The following is a 25,266-nucleotide window of genomic DNA, read 5'->3' on the forward strand; positions in this document are numbered from 1 at the left end:
GATGGCTTGCATTGAATGGCGTGTACTACAGGCCAGGTGCTGTTCTATGTTTAGGTGTATTAACTCTTCTAATTCTTAAGACAAAATGAGGTCGGTATGACTCTTATGCCCAATTTGCAGATGAGGAAACAGAGGCACAGAGTCCACACATTCTGAAATGTGGATGGCGTGTGTGACAACAGTTTGCATTGTAACTGGGCACTTCCTTAGAGTGGAGAGGGGTCGGGTGGGCAGCTCTGAGAGGCTTATGGGTAATAATCACTCTCCAACCCCCATTGACTGGTTCTTAGAGTTGATGGGCACGTCTCCTTCCCTCACTTCAAGCCTTGCCGCTCTGGACCTAGTCTTCCCTGAGCTCTCAGCAAATGCTCTCCTTCTGACCCTCATGACCCCCTGTTCTTTTGCTCCTGAGTCTGTAGGCCTCTCCAGTGCTCTAGAACAGGCAGGATGGCTCAGCCCAGACCTCCCAATTCCTCACTCTGTGCTCTCAAATCTGTGCCCTCAGACACCTGACATTGGGTCCTGCTGTCCTCTGGGGGAGGGGAGACACTGTGACCATTCCCCAGATTCCAGTCCCAGATTCTGCTCGCTCTGTGGGCGGAGGGGTCCATGAAAGCCCGCCTTCACCAAAAGGGTCTTTTGGGAGTCTCCCAAAGGAGAGTGCAACACTGTCACCCCTCTCACCTTGTCTGCTCTCCCATCAGTCCCTTCTGAGCCTTGGGTGACCACCCTTTGCACATCAAAACTCTAGGAGGTCACTTATCTTCCTCGCCTAATGATGTGTTACAGAAAACAAGCTTCCATTACTTGCAAAAGTGTGACGGGAACATGAATATTAATAACTCCCATGGGTTTCCTGCAAACATCCATCACTGTGGCTTAGAAGGATTGTTCAGGGTTGCTTGGCATGGGGGTAACTGCTCAGCAGAACAATAATAAAGCATTCATGAACCCAGCTCAGGCGGAGCGCTTTCTGGGGCTTTGAGCTGCCGTGTTCCTGCGGGGCTGAGGTGGGGAAAGAGCTCCCTTCCACCTGGGTTTCGGCAGGAAGATGCTTGGCTTTGGTTAGGGACAGGACTTGGCAGCTGCACCAGGACCCAGTGGTGCTGCATCGGGGCTTTCTTTTGATCAAAAGGAAAGTTCTCTTTGGTGACAGCATCTTGGAGAGTGAGTGCATTAGATTTAAGCTAAGTCAGGTTGGAGTGATGCTAGAATCCAGAGCTGGTACAGCATAGATTATTAGAACTTCCAGGCTCAGTGTCATCTCTTTGAATACATGGAGGCCACAAAAGGCAGGAGAAAAATCAGCAGCAGGGCCAACAGTAGAGAATCTAGAGAGGATCATTCCTTTGGAGAACCGTTGAGCAAGGGCCATGGGGATAACGTTGCCTTTGTCCTACCTTCAGGGTTTCCTAATAAAGTCTGCTGATGTAGTTTTCTCTGCAAAAGTCCTTTTCTCCAAGGAGTCTTCAGGTATGTACTATTTTCTGCTCCTTGGGTCTCTGGATGCCTATTAGGATCTCAAGGTTGACTCAGGCTGTGGTAGAGCTTCTAAGTTTCCCATCTCAGGCAGCACTGTTCTAGTAATGAGTGCTCCCGAGATCTGAAGGGAATTCCTGGCAGAGCTGGAGAATGGTTAGATTAAAGGGAGATGGGGTTGAGAAACATAACGGCTCTGTTTCTTGGGTTCTGTTGCCCCAGGAACCCCATGTGATCTTTAGGGTTTGAGCTCCTAGTTTGATGGCTGTTTGAGAACATTATAGCCTGGGTCCCCTAGTTGAAAATTACTGTTGAAATTTATTTTAATGTATACTGTGTGTGCTATATTTAAACATTTGTTACTATTGTTCAGTTGATAAGTCATATCTGACTCTTTGTGACCTCATGGACTACAGCACCCCAGGCTTCCCTGTCCTTCACTATCTCTCAGAGTTTGCCCAAATTCATGTCCATTGAGTCTGTGATGCTATCTAACCATCTCCTCCTCTACCACCCCCTTCTCCTTTTGCCTTCAATCTTTCCCAGCATCCGGGTCTTTTCCAAAGAGTTGGCTCTTCATATCAAGTGGCCAAAGTATTGCAGCTTCAGTTTCAGCATCAGTCTTTCCAGGGAATACTCAGGGTTGATTTCCTTTAGGATTGACTGGTTTGATTTCCTTGCATCCAAGGGACTCTCGAGAGTCTTCTCCAGTACCACAATTCAAAGGCATCAATTCAAAATTATTCATATTTCTAGCTTACAAAAATAAAACAAAAATTCATTTGGGTTTTCTAGAGAAAAATATCTTCTTAGGTAATTTCAATGTGATTAGGGTAGCATCTCTTTCGCTGAACTTTAGGTCAATAATGTCAACAGTGTTAATGAAAATGCTCATTTTCTTGGGAAGCAGCATGCAAAATCTCTCTGTTGCACAATTAACAGTGGTAGGGAAATTTCTGCCATTTCTTCTAGCTGTCAGATTTTCTTGTAGGTGGAATTCCATTGTCTCGCATCGGAACAGGCCATGCAGGTGAAAGTTATGGAAACAGCCATGGCTTTCTTCCTAATATGCTTTATTGTAGGACATCATTGCCCCACAGAGTTCTGACATTGGGTGTGTTGAATCACAGTGGCCTCTGCCCAGAGATGTTTATCTGGGAGAAAGCCTGGTATCATCATGGAAGGAATAAAAAGTTGAGGCCAGAAGATCTACAAAGTGAATGCTCACTCTAAAATTTGCTGGCTATGTGATTCTGCCCTTTCTGAGCTTCAGTTTTCCCATCTGTAAAATGAAAATAAAAATAACAACTGCTCTTTCTACTTTATAAAATTATCCTGAGGATAATATGAAACCCTTTTATGGGTAATAGTTTTGAAGACTGTGTTGCTAGAGGGTTGTTGTTTTTGTTGAATATTGTATAGAAATAGAGTTAAACTTTTTCTAAGAATACTCCCAAAACACTCTTTGAACTATTGTAAAGTGGTTGCCAGGCATGTGCAATAAAAGTGTATAACATAGGAAGGCTTCTTTTCCAGTCAGAAAGGGAAAAAAATTGACTTGGTGATTATAGCATGTAATGTTGACTATTTAACCACCCTCTATTCAATCTCTATTCTTACGTCACTCCTTTCTCCTTTATAAAAGAACCCTGATTTTGTTATGTGTCCACCCTTATCATGATTGCATGTTTCAAGGGAGGCAGGCTTTAGCCCAGAAGCAAGCCAAGATTGGTCTAAGCCAATGGTTCCTAAACTTTAATGGACATCAGAATCATGCAGAGGGCTTGTTGAAACACCAGTGGCTGGGCACCAGCCCTCATTTAGTAAGTCTGGGTGGTGTCAGAGAATTTGCCTCAAGTGATGGTGATACTATTGGTCTGAAGACCAGGCTTTGACAGCCACTGTCTGAGCCAATCCTGGTGGTCCCCTCCTCCTTACCAGTTGTTGTTCAGTTCCTAAGTCACATCTGACTCTTTGCAACCCCATGGACTGCAGCACGCCAGGCTTCCCTGTCCTTCACCATCTCTCGAGGTTTGCTCAAACTCATGTCCATTGAGTCGGTGATGCCATCCAACCATCTCATCCTTTCTCGTCCCTTCTCCTCCTTGATGGTTAGTGGTTAGGTATAGATACATGAAGCAACTCTTCCCAATGAGATGTGATAAGTCTGCAGGGGGCTTATGGGAAAGGGGTTCTCACTTTTCAAACGAGACACAGAGAAGAGATGGCTTCTTTTCCACCTCTGAACAAAGTCTTTGAATGGAGCACCTGGGACTGATGCAGATATTCTGGGACTATTAAGGGAGCAACACTAAGGACAAAGTGGACTCTCTGAGAATGACCAATCATTTTTGGCACCAGGGGCCGGTTTTGTAGAAGACAATTTTTCCACACTCTGGAGTGGGGGTAGGGATGGTTTTGGTTTCGCCTGACCCTCACCTCCTACTGTGCAACCCACTTCCTAACAGGCCATGGACCAGTGCCATCAGGGACCCCTGTTGCAAAGCACCTGGGTCCTTAGTGATGTCCCTAGGCTACCCAATTAAATATGGAGTTGCCTACCTTATTTGTTAAGTCATTTTGAGTTGGAGTTCTCTGTTAACTTTCAATGAAAGACAACTTAATTGATAAAACAATAATGTTAAAGTTTCTTTTCTGTCATGAGCACAGTGGGGTAGGTTATGGGACAGGATCCCTGAGCCTTACTGTGGGCAGTGCAAGATGTCTGGCATTAGAGAATGCACTCAGCCGTGAACCATGTACCTTCATTAAGGCCTAAGTATTAGAAGAAGGTTTAGGAAGAACCAGTTTAAGAAGAGCTGGAGGTGGTGAGCAAGTCAGGGTATGAGTAAAGAGTTCCCACCCAACCTGGGAGATGTGACCATATGAGAACAGGTTGGGCACACGTGGTGGAGGAAAGGTATGCTTGGTGCCTTAAGAATAGCAAACTTATGAGGATTTTGTGGTCTGATAGGTGGGAAGGTGAACGCAGGATTGGAAAGAACAGCTGAAGAAGGGCAGACTAAGAGGATTAGAATTGGGAAGTAGAAAATAAGCAAGTGTCGGAGGGACTTGGGAGCTTGTATGCTGATTGAAATATTATGTCTCCAAATGATACATTATTATTATTATTATTTTTTTTTTTTTACTATTTTAACACTAGTAAAGCTATTCTTGGGCTTCCCAGGTGGTGCTAGTGGTAAAGAACCCGCCTGCCAATGCAGCAGATATAAGAGATGCGGCTTCCATTCCTGGGTCTGAAAGATCCCCTGGAGAAGGGTATGGCAACCCACTCCAGTATTCATGCCTGGAGAATCCCATGGACAGAGGAGCCTGGCAGGCTACAGTCCATAGGGTTGCAAAGAGTCGGACACAAATAAAGTGACTTAGCACGCACGCATGCAAAGCTATTTTCAGTTAAAAGACAACATGGGTTCCTGAGGTGGACTTTATCCAATGGTTAGTATGCCATCAGGTCCAGCCTGTGATTTCACGATGATTACTAGAACTCTCTTTCCCTCAAACTCTAGGATTGTTGCAACTGGTTTCTTCTAGCACCGGTGGGCCTGATCTGTGACCTATCGGTGTTTATCCCATTTCCTTCCTATTACTTACCCGAATGTCTTCAGTGGGCTGCCGCCTACCAACCCTACCTGCAAACATTACAGGCTGTGGTTCTGCTCTTGCTCCTCCATTTTGTGCCAGGCCCAAGGGTCCTTGCCCTCAGCACTGGTGATGCAACAATGAAAAGAAAGAGCCTTGATCTCAGGATGCTCAGTCTAGGGCAGCACTGTCCAGCATAAATAAAAGCCACAAGTGTAGTTTTAAGTTCTCTAGTGACCACATTAAAAAAAAGTAAAATGAAATAGTGATATTAATTTTAATAGTATATTTTATTTATCCCAATGTTTCTCAATCAGGGGAGATTTTGCACCCTGGGGGCATTTGGCAATGTCTAGCAATGTCATTAGGCAAGTTTGGGTTGTCCCAACTGGGAGTGTGCTGGTGACATTTAATGGGAAGAAGCCAGAGATACAAGTGAACATCCTACAATGCACAGGGGACAGCATCCCACAGCAAAAAACCAGGTAGCCCCAAATGTCTATGCTACTGAGGATGAAAAATCCAGATTTAACTCAATACATCTAGAACATTTCATTTCAACATGTAATCAAATGTAGAAAACTCATTAATTTGATATTTTAAATTTTTAAAAATTCTAGGTTTTAAAGTCTGGTGTGTATTTTACACTTACATCTCAATTCAGGACAGCCATGTTCCAACTACTCGATTGCTACATGTGACTAGCAGCTACTGGACAGGCATAGGGGGTATGTAGTCCTAGTGCAGGAAGCTCTCCATGACCCCAGTTTCCCGGGCATAGCAAATATGGTGAGAGGCAAAGTCCTAGTACCTTTGTGAGATGGACTTGATAAGGAATTAGGATAAAAGGATTACATGGGGTCTCTCTGATCATTAAACTAGGTAAGAATGCAAACACATTCAAAACAATGGCTATCCAGCCTCTTGCATTATTTCCCTGCAAAAATGTCATCAAGAGGTTGTAATTTCTTATTCCCTTAAGGCAAAGGTCAGCATACCCCGTTGGGAAGATTACGAAGGTGGTAGCTTCAATGCAGCTCTGAGGATTTAGATATTGATCACTGAGGCTTTCATGCAGTCAAAACAAACAACCAAGCAACACCCTTTGCCTCTTCCAAAACACCCTACAGTTTTTCCCTTTTGAAAAATGAGAAATAAAAGTGTTTCAAGTTAAAAAGAAGGTGATCGTGTAGTAATCAGAGCTTTAGAACCATCCAAACTGACCTTAGTACAACATGCTGTACTTGGTAATCCCCAATTTGAAGGCTTCGCAGTATCTCATTAGTCTGGAGTTGCAGTACAGATAACTCTGTATTGAGTGAGTAATTAAATGTGACACAGAAGCAGGGGAATGGATTAGCAATGGGTTCCTCTGAGGGGGCCTTTCCTGCCTCTGCCTGTGAGGGAAGGTGTAGAGAGGCTTAGCAGAACTGTAAGGAGGATCCTGGTGCAAAGGCAGAGTGAGATTTCTCGTGTTATCTGCAGGCCAGGGCAACGTGCCAGTCATTGTGAGGATAGGACCTTTTGGAAGCAAGGCCTCGTCTATGAAGCGACAGGGTCAAGTCTGTGGTGCTGCTGGTCCTTTCTGGGCTAATTCTGGGAATCCATCCTCAGCTTTTCTGAGCAAGCTGTTCATTCTGTCTTTAGTAGGACAAGGACCTGCCATGTTTACTTGAAGTCAGAGTGAAGAATACTTCCCATTCTTCCAGGACCCTCGAAACCAGAGCATACCCGACACAGCCAGGCTTTGTCTAAAATGAATAAAGACAAAAAGAGCACTTTCTCATTTTTTACAGTGTCAACATGATGCTTAATTTCATAGAACTGAAGGTTTGGAGAGGGACTCATGTAGTTTACTTTTCTGCTTCCAGGAAAGCTGTCATTCAACTTTCTCACACACCTGAAAATCCACCCTAATTTTTCAAAGTCCACCAGGGAAGGAGGTTTAAAAAATCTTTTTGGAAACATTCAGCTTCTCTTCAGCCCTCAATGAACATATATAGAGCACTGGAACATATATAGAGCACTGGCTCTGAGCAAGAAATTATTTAGGAGCCAAGAAATTAAAGGAAAGAGAAGACAGCTTCTCTTTTGAAGGAGCTCATGAGAGAGACATGAAAAAGCAGGGGGTAACAAGTGCCAAAGGAATGGCACAGCCATGAAGGCCTGTAGGAGTTGAGAAGAGGAAACTGATGCGGGGCTGGGTGAGGTGAAATTCCAACCCCATTGGTCTTCTGGGGTTGGATGGAAGAGAAGGGCCTGGTGTGAGGAAATGCCATCTCACGCTCTCCTGTCACCCTTTTAAAATCCAGTCCCTGCAATGTGACGTCAGCAATGCAAGGCAGCACAGGTGCAAGACAAATCAGGCTCGGTCCCAGCCTCTAGGAGCTCACAATGGACTAAAGCAAATTTTCAGATCTTCCATAGACACGTGACTCTTGCTCACTCATTTAACAAATATTTACTGGTCTTCTGTTCTGTGCCTGGTCCTGTTCTTGATGCTGAGGATACAATGGGAAACAAGACAGATTTAAGTCCTGCTTTATAAAGTTCATGGTGTAGAGGGGTGGGAAACAACAAACACATAATTACAAGTGTGATAAGAATTATAAAAGGGGGTAATACGTGCTTTGGGAGTATATATCAGGTATTCGTCTGATCTAGGAGAGAAGGCTTCCCTTGGGAAGTGTTGTTTAAGTTGTAATAGGAAAGAACAAATCTGACTCCATGTTGGATGTTTCTTTTACTTTAACCTTTTTGTTCTATTGCTGGGCTTCCCAGGTGGCACTTGTGCTAAAGGATACACCTGCCAATGAAAGAGACATAAGAGATGAGGGTTCGATTCCTGGGTCAGGAAGATCCCCTGGAGGAGGGCATGGCAACCCACTCCAGTATTCATGCCTGGAGAATTTCATGGTCAGAGGAACCTGGTGGGCTATAGTCCATAGGGTTGCAAAGTGTCAGACATGACTGAAATGACTTAGCACACACATACACCTTTTATTGCTACAAGTTAAGAATGTTGCCTATAGCTTAAAATATACAGGATAGCCCATTCTCAAGCCTCTGACTTTTAAAGGGATAACACTTTCCCATTCTTACAGACGTAAAAAGTTGCACAATGGAGAATTTGTCTTGTAGGAAGTTAACAGGGACATCATGCAATGACCTACATGGACAGCTGCAAGAACAAAGGATTCTGACACTAAGAAGTTTACAATAACCAACAACATCCCCTCCCCTTTTAGTATAAAAGAAGCCTGCATTCTAACTTGGGGAAGATGGTTCTCTGGGACACTAGTCGGCTATCTTTCTGTTTGCTGACTTTCCAAATAAAGTCACTATTCCTTGCCTCAACAGCTTATCTTTTGATTTATTGACCTGTTGTGCAGTGAGTGGTATGAGCTTGGACTCTGTAACAAAGCCAACATATGAGTGAAGAATTGAGTAAACAGGTGAAGGAGGAGAGAGGACCAAGGGGAGAAGAATGTGCCTGTCATAAGGAAAAGACTCCAAAATATCCAAAGTGGAGAGTGTGGTGCTTTTTGAAGAACAGAAAAGCGTCCAAGATGGTGGCAGCAAGGATGGAGATGAAGCCCAAGAGTTAGGGCAGGCCCATCCTGGGCTGGAACATGACCACATGGGCTCTGGGCACAATGGCCAAAACAAATCAAAGCTGAAACAAACATCCTGTCTTGTCTCCCAATGACATGCGAGCAGGGGAGACTGCCAAATTGCACAATTTCAGAAGACTGGTGAAGACCCTGTGCATCTTGTCTAGGAGAGTCTCTGCCCAGACCCCTGCATTTGCCACCTCCCCTCCTGCCCCACCAGACTCTGGACTCAGGACTCATGGATGCCCTCCACCTCCAAGCTCTACTCCACTGGGCCCTGGGTTTCTTGTGACTCTGGAGGAATTGCTGTGAGGCTGAGTTCTCAAGTATCTGGCACCCGGTCCACTCAATGAGTGTGTATTTCTGCTGTGCCAGGAGGGGTACCTGGTATTTGGTTCTTTCTTCTGCTGAGCTAAGCCCCAAACCCCGAGGAGGCTCCAAGCAGCAGTCTCTACATGCCACTGAGTTAGTTCATCATTGGACTCCTGCCTCAGTTTCCCTGCTTAATACTTCCAGGTACCTGCTGAGGCTGGAGGTTTGTCCAGAAACTCTAGTCCTCAGTGTTTACTGAGTTCCTGAAACAGTGATGGAGTGCTTGGGATGGTGTCAAAAAAAACAAAACAACACACCAGAAGAACTGGCCCATGATCACATACATTCAAGTGTTGGTAATAATTTAATGTGTTGAATTATCATTAGTATTTTGAAAATGTGAAAATCATCTTTTTCATTACTTCAAAGGAGAAGATGATTCTTATTATAAATATGACACTTAAGTAATGTCATCGTTTTTTAAAAATTTTGATCTTGTAGGTGCCAACAATTGCTTCTTTCTTTTTCCAGTTGACAGATAGCAGTTTTAATATTCATTACATTTTTTATGTTACAAAATCCGCATGAAGTAAAAACTGGCACTGGTTCGGGGATGGAGTTGAGTCCAAAGTTGTTAATTTGACACTGAAAGCATCTCGCCATTCAGCTCCAGCCTCCTGCCACTGCTCCTTTCCACGTTCTCCACCCTTAGGCTCTCTCCTCTATGTTTGTGCTCAAACTGTCCCCTCTGCTTGGAATGTTCTTCCCCTTCGTCTTCACATGCCATCATCCTTGTCTGTGAAGACCTCTTCTCCTCCATTTCCATTGGCTTGCCTGTTTCCTCTCCCAGCTCTGAATTCTTCCTTTACCCCTGGTTCCTCATTTTCCATCTTCTTTATAGTCTTTCACTTGGACCCCTGCTCAGACTTGTGTTCCTATGAATCAGCTGTGTATAGCTAATATTGATTTTTGAGGTCTAGCCTAGAAAGCTAATGACAAAATATCTTCCTGATAGTATAATACAATTAAAAGAGTTTCTTTTTAAATTGAGGAAATATGGAAAGTATGAAGATCACAGCACTTTCCAGGTGGTGCTAGTGGTAAAAAAAACCTGCCTGCCAATGCAGGAGACATAAGAGATGAGGGTTGGATCCCTTGGTCAGGAAGAACCCTTGGAGAAGGGCATGGCAACCCACTCCAGTGTTCTTGCCTGGAGAACCCTGTGAACAGAGGAGCCTGGAGGGCTGTAGTCCACAGGGTCACAAATAATCGGATGACTGAAGCAACTTAGCATGCGTGCATGCATGAAGATTACAAGGGCTTCCACCAACAATGGAGGGGTGGTCAAGAGTGCAGGCAAGTTACTTAGCCTCTCTGAGCCTTAGTTTTCTCCTCTGTGAAATGGAAATGATAAACCTTGTCTCATTGGCTTACTGTATCAGTTAACTATTATGTGTAAAATGCTCAGAAGAGCTTCTGGCAAGCAATAAGCATGCCATACTTGGTAACTATTGTTGTTAAAATAACCATGGTAACATTTTCAAACTCTTAATTATACTGTTATTTCTATTAAAAGTACTTTGCAAATTCCAACCAACAAGCTTTCAGGCAAAATTCAGATCCATTCCATTTTCAAGCTGTGGGCTGCTGCTTCTCTCAGGGCAGAGAAGTGACCTGCTTTCCATCCCAGAAGCATTCACAGGTGTTACCAGGAAGTGGAACAAACATACTTGACTCTCCTGCCTGAGCCTTCAGATCGTGTGCAGCAGCTGAACAGTCACTTCGGGGTGAAACCAACAGAAGGTGAGGGTTCAGTCACTTGACTCAGTAACAGGTGCTGTTTATAGCACTCAAGCTCTTTCCTGGAATCGTTTCATGTTTGTGACATGCACCATGTGTTAAGAGTGCACACGTTCCACGTTTGGTCATAACACAACAACCAATGGTTGGCGTAGCCTTTGGTTTAGACAACCAGATGGAACCCCCTGGGTTGAGGGTGAACTCCTCCTTATCTTACCCAACCTTCCTCCTTGTACCACGAAGGCTGTCAGGATGGCTGCTCACATCCTGTTAGAAAGAATTACCATAATCACTAACGGGTAGTTAGGGACAACGTTCCAGTTTAAAGACTTTCATGGGCCGTGAAAGCTAGCAAGTAAATAATCGTTTATCAGCCAATCACATAGAGGATGCCACATGGAATGACATTTCCAGCCCTTCAAAACACACAGAAGCCGTATATCATAATGGGACATAAAAGTTACGTGTGAACAGGCTGTAAAACTGAACAACTGTTTACCTCAGTGAAGGTTTTATTTACATGCCCTCTGGCAGACACTTAAATGTGCTTCAGATGGGGCTGAGGATCACAGCTTCCAGCAGAGCCTGGGTTAAGTGGAGATGCTTTGGGTACATATATTGATTGCAGTGTGATTTCAGAGGCTCCGGTAAAGGCCTCTCTAGCTCCCTCCACAACTCACTTTGCCTACTTAATGCTTAAAAATCTCTTGGAATCAAAGCTTTATAATCACAGAAAATTTAATTTGACAAGGTCAACATTGGATTCAATATGAAATACCGTGGAAGGCACAAATAGCCAACACTTATAGCACTCTGTTCTTTGTTGAGCACTTCCACATGTGGAACCTTCTTTATGCTCCAACACTCCAGTAGGTTGAATCATTGCCCCCAGTTATGAGCTGGGACCTGTAACTTAGAGAAGTTCAGTGATTTGTCCAAGGACACATGCGCATCCCGTCAGGGCTGGGACTTGAATCTGGTGTTTCTGAAGTTGTCTCCTTAGTGCACTTTCCACAAGAGCAGGCTCTTATATGAAATACCCTACAGAGGAAGTCCTTGACTTAAATTTATACCACCCCGAGAGCCAGTTTTTAAAGGTGGAGCTGCAGATGAGAGAGTTGGGTCAGCGGTCTTCTGGGCCCTGCTCAGCTGGGGCAGGCCTGGAGGTCCCCTCCTCTGTGATGCCCCCTGCCCGCTTGCCCTGCCCAAGCTGACGGTGGAGTGTACACACACTTCCTTTAAGCTCCGCCGAGTTGATCCCATTCCACACTTGCATTCCCTGCTGGGATTGGAGCTCTGTTCTGATGCCTAATCTCCTTGGCCAAAGTCCTGGAAACTTGCTACCTCCTTGCTGGTTCTCTGTCCCTCTGCTCCCACCCTCAGCCGAGGTTTTGTTCCTCTGCACAGACTTGTCAGGACTGGCTGCTGATTGTAGTTTTCTCTGACTATTATAGGAACTGCCAGTTGTTCATTATTCCTTCGTTCATTGAACACATTTTTATAGAGCACCCAGGACAGAAAAGATACAGTTGAGAGTCAATTCTTCTCAGTTCTCAAGGTAACCCTAATGAAGCAGGAACTTGCCACATACCTTTAGAGACTGTGTGTGTGTGTTAAGTTACTTCAGTCGTGTCTGACTTCCTGTGACTCCATGGACTGTAGCCAGGCTCCTTTGTCCATGGGATTCTCCAGGCAAGAATTCTGGAGTGGGTTGCCAGGCCCTCCTCCAGACCTTTAGAGACGATGTAAGTGCTATTGTTGACTAGCTCACCAGATACCTTAAAGCTGGGTCTTTTTCCTCTAAATCTCTGATCATCTACTGTCAGCCACAAGAACTGATGGCTTAGTTGGGGCACTGAAGGGGCAGGAGGTGAGTCTGGATCATGGTTGGGGTCAGAACATGGGAAATGGGTTCCAGGAGACCTTTAAGACACCATGGGAATTAAAAAAAAATTTTTTTTTTATCAGAGTACAGTTTCTTTAACCCACTACCGTATTCCTGCCTGGGAAATCGCATGGACAGAGGAACCTGGCAGTCTACAGTCCAAGGGGTTGCAAAGAGTCAGACATGACTGAGTGACTGAGCACAGCACAGCACACACAGTTGCTTGATAATGTTAGCTTACGCTGTACAATGAAGTGAATCAGCTATGTGTATACATATATCCCCTCCCTCTTGGGCCTCCCTCCCATTTCCCCTCCCGCCCCTCACTCCTTTAGATCATCATGGAGCGGTGAGCTGGGCTTCCGGTGCTATATAGCAAGACAGCATAGGAATTTCTTAGTATCAACACGGTCTGGCTGGCCCTGGCTCCAGGTGAGTCTATGAGTGATCTGCTGAATGACAGTCGATGAGCCACAGAAGAAGTGGGATAATTTATAGAAAAGGGTGACAAGGAACGACCTTCAGCATCTTTGTTTAATAACATTACCTTCACAAGCTGCAATCCTTTAGTCTCACAGATACCAGTGGCAAGACTTGAATGAATTTTATCTGAATTTCTGCTTTATTTATTTCCCTGCTAGCTTCATTTCTAAAATCACCTTTGCCGAATGACAACTCAATCAATTCAATAACAAGCAATTTTACACAGTAGGAACCTATTCCCATACCCCTCTTCATATTTAAAATTGTCGGCTGCTTCCTTGAATAGCCTATGTGTATTTCAAAACCAAGTTATTTTCATCTCCAGACTCCCGAGGTGGAATGACACTGTGAAATGGACAGAGTCCTGACTTGAGGTTGAAGATGCTCCCCTCTTCCCTTTATTTTTTCACATGCATCTCTCGTTCATCACAGCCTGAGCTGCCAGCTCACGTTCAATTTCCCATCAGTTCACTTGTGTTAAGGAATCATCGGCTTGATGGGCTTCATTTTAGAAGCTTTCTGAGATGCTTGGGTTTTTCTTACTTTGTTTCCCATGCTTTTTGGAATCTTGCCAGAGTAAATGAAGGTAAAATGAACATGTATATTTTGGCTTTGTTTTCCAGGGCCAGGTAAAGTGATGGACAGGATTATATTACTAGAGGAATTAAGGAGGAGATGAGCTGCACACATTGGTTGATCCACAGAGTCTGTGAGTAATGAACTGGAAAAAAAAGCTGCTGATTGAAAATCTGAATCATTAAAAGCTTTGAAATCAACAGCTTCTTTTAGAATTTCAATCTTCTGTGATTTGCTTAGAGTCAGTGCGGCAGTGGTCTGAGCCGTAGGCCACATTGTCAATCACAGTGAGCAAGGTTTGCTCAGGGCCTCTGTTGTTTCAGAGATTAAACACTTAAAAAAGCTACAGTAACTCTTCTAGGGCACTGGGGTGGTCATCATGGTATAGTACTCCCTGGACTTTCATTGATTTAGAATTTACATTTTCCATTATTTGCAAATGACCCTCCAGGTTCAAAATATATTATAATTTGTATTCTTATTGAAGCATGAATCAGAATTGCACTAGCTGGCTGGGATGCTGGGGTGCAGTGGTGGATTGCATGGCTGGCCTAATGCTTTGCCCCTCGCCGCTCGAGGAAAAAACGTTTTTCACTTTTTGTATATACATATCATGGGGGAAATGATGTGATATAGTAGTTCTTTGTGAATTGAGGGGATTCATAGGGATATTGGAAAGAATTACTCATGAGTGTCAGGCTGTACTGTCGCTATGTCTTATTGTAATGAGATCAAGTACAGCAATGCTTTTCTCATCTGTGGATGACTTATCTGGACATTAAGAAATAACTTATTTTGTAATCAGCCTGTAAAGACAAGGGCTGCTGAGAAGACAATATAGATGTTCCCCCATCCATCCACACTAAAACTCATGCTCTTAGCTCAAAGGTGATCTCCTCAAGCCCTCATCCAGAACTGCCCTCTGCCCTTTTTGATTTAGATTTGACCTCAGATGCAAAGAGTTGAACCTAAGATGCTCATGGCATCTCCCTCTTCTTTGTGGCTCACATGGGCTAGTTTATTTCAGTATTTTCCACCTTCATACCTATGCCTGTTATCTCCTTCGTATCTAGTAAACGTGCAACACGCATACACATATGTTTAGACTATTTTATGTAATGTATGACATTTAGATTTATATAATAGTATTTCAGTATATTTTTTTTCTTTTTACTGTTTCTACTCAGCATAATTTTTCAGGATTTATCCATGTTGGTGAATGTGCATGTGGTTAATTCTTCGCTGCATTGTCTTCCAGAGCATGTGTCCACTATGTTTTGCTCACAGTCCCAGTTTTAGATGCCATTGTTGGCTCAGTGCTTTGCTGCCACAGTGCTGTGAAGACCAGCCTTTTCTATGCCTGTGTATGGTCCTGGGTAAATAGTGTTCCTGGGGTGGTAGCACTAGAGTGGGATTATAGGTTATAATATAGGGGTAATTGAACATTTCGTCTCACATGGTATTTTCCAGATGATTGTTCTACTTTTTTCTTCTGTAGGAGTGAACTAGGCTTCCTGTATCTCCACATTCTCATCCATATAAATGAGCATATTTCTGGGTATTAGTGATACAGAGCATTTCTTCATACATTTATTAGTCATTTGGATTTCTCCTTCTGGGAATTGTGTAATCATATTCTTGTCCATTTTACTATTGGGGTTCCTGTCTTTCTTATCAACTTGTTGGAATTCCACGTGTATTTTAGACATTAATTTTTGTCAGTTTTAGCTGATGCAATTTTCTTCTGGTATCTTTTGTTGAAGGAAATTACTTTTCATATGACAAATGTTTTATTTTGGAAGAATTTGAGATTTACGGGAAAGTTGTAAAGATACTGCAGAGTGTTCCCGTATTACCTTCTCCCTAATGTTAGCATGTTATTTATTTATTTTTAAAGTGTTTATTTATTTATTTGGCTGCCCCAGGTCTTAGTTGCAGCATTCAAGATCTTATTTGTGGCATACAAGTTCTTTCAGTCGTGGCAGTAGGTCGTATCTAGTTCTCTGACCAGGGATTGAACCCAGGCTCCCTGCACTGGGAGCATGGAGTCTTAGCCACTGGACCACCAGGGGAGTCCCCCTAATGTTAACATAATTTTTGGCATATTTGTCAAAACCAAGAAATAACACTAGTCTAAGCTGCTGCTGCTGCTGCTAAGTCACTTCAGTCATGTCTGACTCTGTGCGACCCCATAGATGGCAGCCCACCAGGCTCCCCCGTCCCTGGGATTCTCCAAGCAAGAACACTGGAGTGGGTTGCCATTTCCTTCTCCAGTGCATGAAAGGGAAAAGTGAAAGTGAAGTCGCTCAGTCATGTCCAACTCTTCGCGACCCCATGGACTGCAGCCTACCAGGCTCCTCCGTCCATGGGATTTTCCAGGCAAGAGTACTGGAGTGGGGTGCCATCACCTTCTCTGCACTGGCTTAAGAACACTAAATCACAGATTGGTTCAGATGTCACCATTCTTTCCTTTGATGTCCTTTTACTGTTTCGGGATCTAATCCAGGATACTGCATTGCTGTTAGTTGCCATGTCCTTAGTCTCTTGTGATCTGTGCTAGTTTCTTAGTCTTTCCTTGCTTTTCATGACCTTCGATGTTTTTAAGAGTACTGGTCAGGTATTTTGTAGACAGCCTCTCAATTTGGGTTTGACTGCCGTTTTCTTATGATTCGCCTGGGCTTACACATTTTTTTGGAAGAAGACCACAGAAGTAAAGTATATTTCTTCTCACATCACATCAAGGGGTACATAATATCAACATGACTTATTACTGGTGATGTTAATCTTGAACACTTGGTTAAGGTGATATCAGCCACTTTTCTGTACTGTCAAGTTGGATTTTTTTCCTTTCCATACTCTGTTCTTGGAAATGAGTCAGTAGGTTCAGCCCACACTCAAGGGGAGGGGAGTCAAACTTCACCTTCTGGACAAGGAAGTAACTACATATGTTATTTACAATTCTATAAGCAAGAAGAAATCCTTAGTTGTAATATAATCAAAAATTGCCAATTTTTCACCATATGGCTTGTGCTTTTGAGGTCTTGTTTCCTATCTGAAATACCACAAAGATATTCTTCTATACTTTCTTAAATGCACACACCAATATAATGCTCATCTTTAATATTTAAGTTTTTAGTCCATCCAGATTTTACCTTTATGTAAGGTGTGAAATAGGGTCTAAGTTAAAATTTCCTCCTTAGGTTTTTTTTTTTTAACTCTCTTAAACTGATTCTTCCCCCACTGATTTATCATGTCAGCTGTCCATATATCCAAATTTCCAACTTGGAACTCTTTCTGGGCTCTGTTTTGTCCCATTGGTCTATTAGTCTGTTATTGCGCCAGTACATAATCGAGTTATACTATGGCCTTATAGTATGCCTTCGTATCTGATAGGGCAGGTATTGTGAATTGAATGGTGGCCTCCAAAAAGATATGTCCACATCCAAATCCCTAGAACCTGTGAATGTCACTTTATTTTGGGGGAAATGTTGTTACATATGTAATTAAATTAAGATACTTGAGATGCAATGAGCCTGATTACCTGGATAGCTCCTACATCCAGTAGCATGAGACAGAAGAAGGAAAACACAGACACAGAAAGACACAGGAAAGAAGGCTGAGGTGAAGACAAAGACAGAGATTGGAGAGATACAGCCACAGGTCAAGGACTGTGAAGGACTGCCCTCATCCAGCAGAAGCTAGCAGAGGCCCCATGCAGATTCTGCCTTAGAGCTCCCAGGGTAAGTGTGGCTCTGCCAACACCTTCATTTTGGACTTCTGGCCTCCAAAACCGTGAGAGAATGTATTTCTGTTGTTTTAAGCCACCCAGTTTGTGGTACTTTGTTACAGACTCCTCTGTGTATGGGATTTCCCAGGCAAGAATACTGGAGTGGGTTGCCATTCCCTTCTCCCGGACCGAAGCCCTAGGAAACAATAAAGTACAGTAATTAACTGCTTCGGTTCCTTGCTTTTCAAAATTCTCTTTTATTCATGGATACTTATTCTTCCATTCTCATTTTAAACAGTTTAATGAGATGTTTAAAATAATCCTACTGAAATTTGGTTCATAATTCCATTAAATTTATAAATTAATTTGGGGGAGATTTTCCATCTTTACAGGATTAAATAATCTTATCTTTTAGTTGCGGCAGCAACTATCTATTATCTATTAGCATTGGATTTTTTTCCCCTTTAATATGAACTTATATGACCTAAAGAAGATTTTCTCTATAAAATTCTCATATATTCTTTGTTATTTCCAAACAACAACAGTTGTGCTTTTCCCTGGCAATCTTCCTATCTCATTGCACTGGCCAAACGTTGAGGGCTATATAAAGAAGTTACAGTAATAGTGAGCATTTTTATCTTATTCTGGTGTGAAAAGGAATGCATTTAAAACGTATTGATTTAAACCCACGCACCTATGGACACCTTATCTTCGACAAAGGAGGCAAGAATATACAATGGAGAAAAGACAATCTCTTTAACAAGTGGTGCTGGGAAAATTGGTCAACCACTTGTAAAAGAATGAAACTAGAACACTTCCTAACACCATACACAAAAATAAACTCAAAATGGATTAAAGATCTAAATGTAAGACCAGAAACTATAAAACTCCTAGAGGAAAACATAGGCAAAACACTCTCCGACATAAATCACAGCAGGATCCTCCATGACCCACCTCCCAGAATATTGGAAATAAAAGCAAAAATAAACAAATGGGACCTAATTAAAATTAAAAGCTTTTGCACAACAAAGGAAACTATAAGCAAGGTGAAAAGACAGCCTTCAGAATGGGAGAAAATAATAGCAAACGAAGCAACAGACAAACAATTAATCTCAAAAATATACAAGTAACTCCTGCAGCTGAATTCCAGAAAAATAAACGACCCAATCAAAAAATGGGCCAAAGAACTTAACAGACGTTTCTCCAAAGAAGACATACAGATGGCTAACAAACACATGAAAAGATGCTCAACATCACTCATTATTAGAGAAATGCAAATCAAAACCACAATGAGGTACCATTTCATACCAGTCAGAATGGCTGCTATCCAAAAGTCTACAAGCAATAAATGCTGGAGAGGGTGTGGAGAAAAGGGAACCCTCTTACACTGTTGGTGGGAATGCAAACTAGTACAGCCACTATGGAGACCAGTGTGGAGATTCCTTAAAAAACTGGGAATAGAACTGCCATATGACCCAGCAATCCCACTGCTGGGCATACACACCGAGGAAACCAGAATTGAAAGAGATGCGTGTACCCCAATGTTCATCGCAGCACTGTTTACAATAGCCAGGACATGGAAGCAACCTAGATGTCCATCAGCAGACGAATGGATAAGGAAGCTGTGGTACATATACACAATGGAATATTGCTCAGTCGCTTCAGTCGTGTCCGACTCTGTGCAACCCCATAGACGGCAGCCCACCAGGCTCCGCCGTCCCTGGGATTCTCTAGGCAAGAATACTGGAGTGGGTTGCCATTTCCTTCTCCAGTGCATGAAAGGGAAAAGTGAAAGTGAAGTCGCTCAGTCGTGTCCGACTCTTAGCGACCCCATGGACTGCAGCCTACCAGGCTCCTCCGTCCATGGGATTTTCCAGGCAAGAGTACTGGAGTGAGGTGCCATTGCCTTCTCCGAATGGAATATTACTCAGCCATTAAAAAAATACATTTGAATTGGTTCTATTGAGATGGATGAAACTGGAGCCCATAATACAGAGTGAAGTAAACCAGAAAGAAAAACACCAATACAGTATACTAATGCATATATATGGAATTTGAAAAATGGTAATGATAACCCTATATGTGAGACAGAATAAGAGACACAGATGCATAGAACAGTCTTATGGACTCTGAGGGAGAAGGTGAGGGTGGGACGTTCTGGGAGAATAGCATTGAAACATGTATATTATCATATGTGAAACAGAACACCATTCCATGTTCGATGCATGAGACAAATGCTCAGGGCTGGGGCAATGGGATGACCCAGAGGGATGAGATGGGGAGGGAGGTGGGAGGGTCCAGGAAGGGGAACACATGTAAACCCATGGCTGATTCATGTCAATGTATGGCAAAAACTACTACAATATTGTAAAGTAATTAGCCCCCAACTAAAATAAATAAATTTATTAAAAAAAATAAATAAAAAAATAAATAAAAAAATAAAAAATAAAAAAATAAAATGTATTGATTACATTTGGACTCTTTGTATTGATTACATGTGAGGTTTCCTGTGGGTGTTTTGGTAGACTTACTTTCTTCTTTAGCAACTTAAGGAATTTTTTTCTATTCCTGATTCAAGGGGTTGGGAAAATAGACCCCACATCTTGATAGCAGCAGATGCAAAGTTATATTGCAAAGGTCCTGGACAAAGTGATGAGTGGAAAATTGTGACCATTTTTGTGCTTTCACTTCCACAGGGTAAGTTACTAGCTGTATCTCGCATAGAGAATTTCTAGTTGGAAGACAGGTGGGGAATTAGGGACTTCTTAGTTATGAGAGAAGTATCCATGACTTAGAGGTCGGTGTTGATGAAATGAAACTTTTAAAAATTGAAACAGGGACGACAAAGGGGCAGAATACTGAAAAAAACACCAGTAATGTTTTGTGAAGTGTTTTTTTTTATCTTGTTTGGCCATGTGGAATGGGAGATCTTAGTTCCCAACCAGGGATAAAACCCATGCCCCTGCAGTGGAAGTGTAGAGTCTCAACCACTGGACTGCCAGGGAAGTCCCCAAGATTGTTTTTAAAAAGTGAATTCCCAATAGGTACAACCATCAACTTCATCACAAATTCATCAGCAAATATTTGTTGTCATTAAGATAGACCAAGCACTGTCATAGTGACTGGAGGAGCACAAAAAATAAGACAGTTTGCCCTCAAAACACTTTCAATTTATTAGAATTAGAAAGATACTGCAGTCCCTCAAAGAAGGCCAATAATAGAAGATAAAATGTGAGAGACTTGAAAAGACAGGCTCAAAGAGATGGCAATAATGCATTAATCTCTTTAAAGAGATTAAAAATTTGAATATATCTTCAATAATACAATAAAAACCAGTAGAGGAGATTCACTTTTCATAACTAGGCCACAAAAGTATTTGAATTCCAAAAGCAAGATATGTTTATATTAAAATTTCTTCACAAATGACACCCTACTAAGTAAATTTCCTAGAGATTTGAAAGAATTAGTGTAACTTTGAAAACAGCTTCCCACGCTCTGAGTCTGTGAATTAAATGTAGGAGACACGAACAGGTTTCCATATCTGTACTGGAGTCCCTCCACTTACAAACCACTAATAACAAAACTAACTTGAAGCATGTGTTGACATGAGAATTAGCTAGTAGAAACCACCGTGGAAATCTTAAGTTGCTGTGAAACTAGGTCAATAATGGGCGTTGGCTTGCCTCCAGTTGCTTCTGAAAGGGAGAAGGAGTTCAATGACAGCTGAGTGACCATTTAACCTGCTATTCAGGCAGCTTGGCTGGCAGAATGCCTGATGATAAATTTACAGAAGAAAATTTACAGAAGACAAAAGTAGGAGCAGCAAAAGAGATCAGATACCCTGCTTCTCATCCCGGGCACTGCAGGCCTTCTGAACAGGACAAGTCTTTGTTGTACAGGACTGCTGAGGGAGTTTGGCACCTCCTCTGGTTGAACATCAGTGAGGGTTCCCCAGCGGCTCAGTGGTAAAGAATCCGCCTGCTATTGCGGGAGACACGAGAGACACGGATTCAATCCCTGCATCAGGAAGATCTCCTGGAGAAGGAAATGGCAACTCACTCCAGTATTTTTGCTGGGAAATTCCATGGACAGAGGAGCTTGGTGAGCTACACAGTCTACGGGGTTGCAAAAAGTTGGACGTGCCTGAGTGACTGAGCACACACACCCTCTGTTTGAACATCACTGAGACAGAGAGCTAGGGGCCCTTAGGAAACAGTGTTGCCAGGGGGTTTAGAGGGAGCAGAGTCTGAAGATGCAGTTAATGGAGAAACTGAAAGATTTAACAAGAGTGGCAGCCATATTGCAGTATTTGAGGGGATTTCAGTCAAGTTAATCCATTTTGTGCAGGGCTTCCACACTATTCTTTTTCTTATGGCCGCACCATTATGCTTTGTAGGATTTTAGCACCCCAGCCCAAGATTAAACCTGGGACAATGGCAGTGAAAGGCCTGAATCTTAACCACCAGGCCTCCAGGGAACTCTCCCAGACTATTTTCAAAAATTTGCTTTCATCACATCATGGCTCTGTTCTAAAGCCTGAGATGACTCCCTATGGCTTACAAATGTAGAACATATTCCCAGGCTTGACATTTGCCTTCTCTCCAAAATTCATCTTCAACACCCATCTTCCATTATCTTAAGTGGACTTTTCCAGTTCTAATTAACAGAGCCCGACAACAGGATTTTGAATGGTCCAGAATGATCAAGATGGGAAGTAAATAAATGTTGGTCTCTTGTGTTTCCAGTGGGGTCAACACCAAGGCTTTGTCTCTGTTGCTCTGAAGTTGCTATTTGTTAACAATAGCATTCTCATGTTGCAGGAGTTACCTTTCCCTTTGCAGTTTCCTAATTTAAAATGACCTCTCTAGTGTTGTTCTGATCACAGTCCTTCTGTCTTGACCACAGACATTTGTCCTATATCCAAGTCTTTGCTTCTGTGTGTTTCCCCACCTCTTTCCTCTGTTCTTCTTTATATGGACTGTCATTTCCAGGAGACTGAACTTCAGTAGTAGATGCTTCAGTTAGATTCAAGATCTATTGCTAGCACCCCCACCCCTGCCAATTATTTGAGGCTTCATGGTCAGAAATTGTTTTCTTTGTGACCTAGTTGGTGTGATAAAACTGTTATTTAGCATTGTCTTAAAATTAAGTTATCTGTAATGTTGCACAGAAAACCTGTTGTATAAATCCAAATACTCTTAGGATTTCTCGTGCATAAATCACAACTTGATGTTTCATTTATGATAGAAATCTGGGACTCATTCATCTCTGTCTCCTCTCCCTTTTCTTCCTAAGCAGTCCCTAGTTTGATGACCTACCCTCTTAAATAGTTCTGAAATTAAACAGAAACTCTCTCAATTCTACTGAGAGGTCTTTAGTTCAGATTCTTACCATCTCTCACTTGGATTATTATAAATAATCACTAAATGTTCTCTTCTAGACACTTCTCCTCTGCCCCACCTACCCTCTTACTTCTACCTAAATTCAACTTTTACCATGTTATTGCTCTGTTAGAACCTTTCAATGTTTCCTCTTTTGTTCCAGGATAATATTCAAAAGACTTTAGACCTTCCATGGTCTAGTACCTGCTCATCTTCCATCTCACTTCCTACCCCTCCTCCTCACCCTGTGTTTGTGTGTGCCCAGTCACCTCCTGCTCTTTGTGACCCCATAGACTGTAGCCTGCCAGGCTTCTCTGTCCGTGAAATTTTCTAGGCAAGAATACTGGAATGGTTGCCACCTCCTGCTCCAGGGAATCTTCACGACCCAGGGATCGAACCCAGATCTCCTGAGTCTCCTGCATTGGTAGGTGGATTCTTTGCCACCATGACACCTGGGAAGCCCTCTGTGCCCTCCAGTGGTGCCAAATGACCATAGTTACAAAAATTGCACTGTATTTTTTATGCTGATATGCTTTTGTGGGGTATTTTTTTATTTTATTTTATCAAATCAGTTATTTGGCATGAATCCCCAAAGAGATTCTCCCTGCCTCAGTAAGGTAAGAGAGAAGTAGATTATCATATCCATGCATCTTTTCTTTTGGTGGAGGTAGGAAGGACTCTGTCATTTTTTATTATTCTCTTTATTATTTCTAACTTAATATTAGTTTTATGTGAGTTCTCATATTATTTAAAGAAGTGAAATTCCCCCTCTCTTTTCCAGTCTCTCCCTAGAAATTTATAGTTTCTTATTTTTCTACTAGGTATTATTTCAATTATAGGAATTATGCACTAATACCCTTCCTTAGCTTTGGCACTTTTTCTAGCCTGACATTTTTAAAAAGTAATTTTTATTGGAGTATAGTTGCTTTACAATGTTGTGTTAGTTTCTGCTGTACAGCAAAGAGAGTCAGCTGTAAGTATACATATATTCCCTCTTTTTTGGATTTTCTTGCCATTTAGATCATCACAGTTCCCTGAGCTATGCAGTGAAGTGAAGTGAAAGTTGCTCAGTCATGTCCGACTCTTTGCGACCCCATGGACTATACAGTCCATGGAATTCTCCAGGCCAGAATACTGGAGTGGGTAGCCTTTCCCTTCTTCAGGGGATCTTCCCAACCCAGGAGTTGAACTCAGGTCTCCCGCATTGCAGATAGATTCTTTACCAGCTGAACCACAAGGGAAACCCAAGAATACTGGAGTGCGTAGCCTATCCCTTCTCCAGGGGATCTTCCTGACCCAGGAATCGAACGGGGGTCTCCTGCATTGCAGTTGGATTCTTTACCAATTGAGCTATGAGGGAAGCCCTGAGCTATGCAGTAGGTTCTCATTAGTTATCTATTTCATAGATAGTATCAATAGTGTATATATGTCAAATCCCAGCCTCCCAATTCATCCCTCACCATTTTCCCCTCCTTGGATCCATACATTTGTTCTCTATGTCTGTGTGTCTATTTCTGTTTTGCAAATAAGATCATCTATACCATTTTTCTAGATTCTACATATATACATTAATATATGATATTTGTTTTCCTCTTTCTGACTTACTGCACTCTGTACGATGGTCTCTGGGTCCATTCATGTCTCTGCAACTGACACAACTTCAGTTCTTTTTATGCCAATATGCTTTAAAAATGCTATTCTTTTGTTAATGACTACTCACCCTTCAAGATGCCTCTCTGGAGTCACCCTCTCCTGGCAGCGTTTCCTGATTTACCTGGCCGGTTGGATGCCTCTTCTGTGTTCTCTACGAGCTCCTCATGCATTTCTCTGCCTTAGTATATATCACATTGCATTGAAGTGATCTGTCCAGCTGCCTGTCTTCCTCTCTTGACTGTAACCTGAAACCTAAAGTCTGTCTCTGAGTCATCCTTATATCTGCAGCCCCCAGCACAATGCGTGGCATAAAACTGATGCTCGGTAAATGTTTTCTGAAAGGTTGAATTCAAATTTGTAAACTTTCTGAGTAAGGCCAAAGAAAAGGGTAAAGTTGAGAAATACCTGGTAAGTTGAGGTGATACTGACAAGTCAGACATTTCAAGCCAAAAGGCCTCAATTTTTATGATCTCTCAACAAAGGGTTGGGTCAGATGATTCCGTTTGACCTCTGACCTTCCCCCCTGCTGACCTGGGAGAAGCGAAGGCAGTCTGCTGAGTGAAGCAGATGTAGGTTACTGCTGAGTGCTGACTTAGCTTCATCAGGAGATGGTGGAGAACAGTGCTTATTATTGAAGGCTCCAGGGAATCAGTCTTCTCTTGCCTCAGGGTTGGTACTGCTGACGGCTGAAGGCTGTGTGTTTGTATGCGTGTGCACCACATGTGGGCACATGGTGGTCATGAGGACAAGCAG

General features: G+C 42.6%; 2 long non-coding RNA genes across 10 annotated transcripts in view; one reads left to right on the forward strand and one right to left on the reverse strand.

Moving 5' to 3' along the window:
• Positions 1 to 5,357: 5,357 nt before the first annotated feature.
• Positions 5,358 to 24,719, reverse strand: LOC145507398 (uncharacterized). The gene is made up of 3 exons (XR_014054833.1): positions 24,581 to 24,719; positions 7,548 to 7,583; positions 5,358 to 6,833 (listed from the first exon to the last, which is right to left on the reverse strand). It is a non-coding gene; the product is annotated as an uncharacterized LOC145507398 (long non-coding RNA).
• The window catches only part of LOC145507395 (uncharacterized), a 721,493-nt gene continuing 702,173 nt past the window's right edge, over positions 5,947 to 25,266 (forward strand). For 4 of the 9 annotated variants that reach the window (XR_014054820.1, XR_014054812.1, XR_014054816.1 and 1 more), the window contains exon 1: positions 21,195 to 21,580. This is a non-coding gene — a long non-coding RNA (uncharacterized LOC145507395). Of the gene's footprint in view, positions 10,812 to 12,262; positions 12,367 to 12,536; positions 12,679 to 13,799; positions 13,886 to 21,194; positions 23,285 to 25,266 lie in introns of those variants that run through there. The other 5 variants (XR_014054811.1, XR_014054813.1, XR_014054814.1 and 2 more) reach the window with 5 other exon arrangements.

Source organism: Giraffa tippelskirchi, chromosome 5, assembly GCF_054371585.1.
Source record: "Giraffa tippelskirchi isolate mGirTip1 chromosome 5, T2T-mGirTip1v1.2.pri, whole genome shotgun sequence".
NCBI lineage: Eukaryota > Metazoa > Chordata > Mammalia > Artiodactyla > Giraffidae > Giraffa > Giraffa tippelskirchi.